The 3239-nt window shown below is 43.7% G+C and overlaps 1 protein-coding gene and 1 pseudogene across 1 annotated transcript in view; one reads left to right on the top strand and one right to left on the bottom strand.

Annotated features, from left to right (window-relative positions):
• The window catches only part of Numa1 (nuclear mitotic apparatus protein 1), a 76099-nt gene that overhangs the window by 59089 nt on the left and 13771 nt on the right, over positions 1-3239 (bottom strand). The gene's annotated exons all lie outside the window — the stretch shown is intronic.
• Positions 1-3239, top strand: part of LOC115031521 — a 22020-nt pseudogene that overhangs the window by 14183 nt on the left and 4598 nt on the right.

Genomic DNA, 3239 nt, shown 5'->3' with positions numbered 1-3239 from the left:
AAAAAAAAAAAAAAACAACAACAACAATAATAATAAAACGGGTCTTGTTTTACTATGTAGTTAGACCAGGCTGGCCTCAAACTCACAGAGATGCACCTGCCTCTGCCTCTAAAATGTTGGGACTAAAGGAAGGCACCAAGTACACCACACTCTAAATTGAATCTCATGTTTTGTTTTGTTTTGTTTTACTTTTTGAGATAGTGTCTCACCACAGAGCCTGGAGCCTGGAATCTGCTGTATAATCCAAGCTGGCCTCAAACTCATGATCCTCCTATCTTAGCCTTCCTAAGTACTAGGATTACAGCCATGGGTGCAAAGACATGTTAAGGCCATACTGTGTCCACCCTGCCACAGGGCACCAAAAACTTAATAGTCTGAAAAACAAATATCTCTGGCAAGGCATTGGAAGACATTCAAGCAGTCAGGTAAGTGTGCCGGAATATACGCAGTCTTACTCCTTACCAGACAAACCAGCTGTAATCAGACAGAAGAAATCTGCAAGGCTGAGTCACTGGCATTTCCTGAACTGACTTCAAAGAACTGGCCCTTAAATAGGACAGAAAGAAAAGGCAGCATGGCACAGCTGCCAAGAGAAGCCTCAATGCAGGAGCACACTGTACACTAATGCCACTCTCCCTCCTTCAACCATTAGATCTTTCTACTTCTGCCAAGTGGTCCCTTATAGAGAGAATGACTACCTAACAGCCTACCCATAATTTTCGTTTTCTCTACCCAATCAATGACAGCCAAGATATTGGCCTTTTCAAGTAGCTCCTCCCCCAGTTTACTAGCGGAAAGGATGGAAAAAATATTCCCTGAAAACCTCCATTAATCAGGGTAAGATCTATAGTACTTTGTACAAAGGCGCACGCTTCTCAAACCTACCATGCCTTGCCTTTTACTAAAGAGTCAGAATGAGGGCTCAGGAGAGAGGGAGGGCTCACTGGATGCTCTTCCAGAGGACCCAACAGTTCACAATACCCACATGACAGCTCACAGCCATCTGTAACTTCAATTCCATAGAAAATTCTATGTCCTTCTGACCAAGGGCACTACACACAGACATTCATGCAGGCAAACAAGCTATTCACTTAGTTCCTCTTTAATTTTTTTATTCAAAAATCTCAGAATGAAGGCCTATGACGCCTGCTTGTCCAACTACAGAATTAAACCGTGATAAGGGAATGGAGGCACATGCCTTTGATCCAGCACTTTTAGGCAGAGGTAGGAGGATCTCCATGAGCTGAGGCCAAATTATCTTCATAGCAAGTTCCAGGTTAGCCAAGGCTACATATAGTAAGACAAACAACAACAAGCTAAGAATCATAAAAAATAGACTGTAGCCGGGCGTGGTGGCACACGCCTTAAATCCCAGCACTCGAGAGGCAGAGGCAGGTGGATTTCTGAGTTCGAGGCCAGCCTGGTCTACAAAGTGAGTTCCAGGACAGCCAGGGCTATCAGAGAAACCCTGTCTTGAAAAACCAAAAAAAAAAAAAAAAAAAAAAAAAAAAAAAAAGACTGTAACGGCTAAAACAGACATGGTAGCAAATGCCTGTAGCCCCAGCACTTAGAAAATCAGACGAGCTCAAGGTCATCTTAGAAAATCAGACGAGCTCAAGGTCATCTTCAGCTACAGAGTAATCTCCAGGTCAGCCTGGGCTACCAGAGACCTTATCTTCAAATAATTAATTTCCTAAAACTATAAAAGACAGGCAGTAGCATGCTTTTATATCTGATGGGAGGGATATTAAGTCAGGTGCAGTGGCACACACGGATAATCCCAGCACTCTCCGCATAGCCTGAAGCAGGATTCTTAAGTCCAGGCCAGGCTGGGCTACCATGTAAACCCTCTCTCAAATCGTCATTTTAAAAAAAAGAAAAAAAGTGTAAAATACATGTAATTTAGAATAAAAGAACCAATCAAACAAATGAAATGTAAAATGAAAGATTCTATTCACGTTCATATGAAAAGGGCTGCCTGAAACAAAAATATTGGCCACAGTGGAAAGGCTGTCGCTAGAACTCTAGATACGATGGAGCTACCTAAGACATCGAGGCAGTCTCAAGACACTTAGTAGAACATGACTCAGTGCACCTTTGAAAAGCAAAGTCAAAGGAAGAAGGAAGGACCATAGTAGAAGGCTGGAGAGATGCTTGGCAGTTGAGAGCACTGGCTGTTCTTCCAGAGAATCCTGGTTCAATTCCCAGCACCCATACGGTGCCCAAACTGCCTATAGCTCCAGTTCCAGGGGATCCAATGCTAGCTTCTGGCCTCCATAGGCAGTGTAAGAATGTGATGCACAAATAACATTCAGACATTTAAAAAAAGAAAAAGAAAAAGAAAAGCACACAAGTTTGAATACAGAGACTATCTGTACTGTAAAAGACTAGAAAGCGCTTTTTTTTGGCCCTCCCATGAGAAAACAGACCTAAAAAGTGGCAGTTATAGGACCTGTGACTGTGGTTTAATACGGGAAGAATTTTCTGCATACTGTAGATGTTGAAAACGTGGGACCCACCAACATTCCATCATAAATGGAGGAGTTCATGAGGCTCCACCCCTCCCTGAGGAACTATAGGCAGTGACAGCTGTTGGGGAGGAGTCACATTCTTCAATGATATAGCTACTAGTAAATTGTCCTTGCTCAAGTAAGTAACACCCACATGCTCATGCAAGCAATCCTAACTAATCTCTCTCCCTCCTCCATCCCTTTTACTCCCCGTCCTGTGTGTATGTGTCTGTCTGTCTGTCTGTCTGTGTCTCCTCTCCCCCGCCTCTTTCTCGTACACACAATTTCTTCCTTACTGTTAATTAGTGCTTCTTGATGATAGGAGTTGATTCCATCAGTTTCTCTTGTTTCTTTTTAAATTTCTAGAAGCAACCTTAAAGTGCACCTCGTTGGCCTCTATCAGCTGGGCAGGCTGAAAGCACTAAGACTGCTTTCTCCGAGGGTCTCCTGGGAGGTCCTAAGAAACCACCGGCAACCAGGCAACTTACTCTCCAGAGAATCTGGGTACAGCTGCTCCATATCCCTCCAGACTTCTTGAGACTGATAACTTTCCTCTGTCTGTTCCCAATTCTGGATGAGGAGGCCACTTTACAGAGTTAACATACCAAAACTACTTTCCTTAAGACTGCTTTGGCCAGGGGCCTAGCAAACACAGGAGTGGATGCTCACAGTCAGCTATCGGATGTATCACAGGGCTCCCAATGGAGAAGCTAGAGAAAGTACCCAAGG

Source organism: Mus caroli, chromosome 7 (assembly GCF_900094665.2).
Source record: "Mus caroli chromosome 7, CAROLI_EIJ_v1.1, whole genome shotgun sequence".
Taxonomy (NCBI): Eukaryota; Metazoa; Chordata; class Mammalia; order Rodentia; family Muridae; genus Mus; species Mus caroli.
The sequence above is the reverse complement of the archived record's forward strand: the minus strand, read 5'-3'. Positions and strand labels throughout refer to the sequence as shown.